Genomic DNA, 727 nt, shown 5'->3' on the forward strand with positions numbered 1-727 from the left:
AATGGTAGCCAAGGCTAACAAATGGTTTGTGGTTGAATAAGATTTTTTGCCAGGATATTCCTCTTCGTGGGCTTTATTTTTCCCTCGTCTCCTTAGGAAAATTGAGAATTGGATAAAATCAGAACTATATTCGCTTAAATGACAACAGATTTACTCTAAACGCAACTAAACTTTTACTTCTGTTTTAATTCGTAAGTTACGTATTTCCTTAACCTGGAAAACAGCTGACCAAACGGACAGCTTAAGCGAAAAGCGTCCATATTATAGGGCTTTTAAATTGGGAGTTATGAGAAAAACCCTCCAAGTCACTACTTCTTTGCTGCGCTCTAGTGGCCGCCAGATTTATTTAAGGCAGGGGTCTTCAAACTTGGTCCTTTGATGACTTGTGGACTTCAACTCCCAGAATTCCTCAGCCAGCATGCCTGGCTGAGGAATTCTGGGAGTTGAAGTCCACAAGTCATCAAAGGGCCAAGTTTGAAGACCCCTGAATTTTAAGGCTTCGATCATTCGCTTTCGCTGAGCCCCACCCCGTTCATTTGCATCGACACGCCCTTCTCGTTCGGTTGCATTAGTAACTAGGAGTCGCTTCCACTTGTAGGTCGCGCGGGGCCTGGCAGTAGGCGGAACATTAAGTCAGAGATGGCCAATCCGCGATAGAAGAGCCCGAAAGCTCTGCTTGGTCCGCCTATGAGCAACAGAGCCTGCATGGCGATCTAGCAGGGACGTA

This window comes from Vipera ursinii (assembly GCF_947247035.1).
Source record: "Vipera ursinii genome assembly, chromosome: 4".
In the NCBI taxonomy this organism is placed as follows: domain Eukaryota; kingdom Metazoa; phylum Chordata; class Lepidosauria; order Squamata; family Viperidae; genus Vipera; species Vipera ursinii.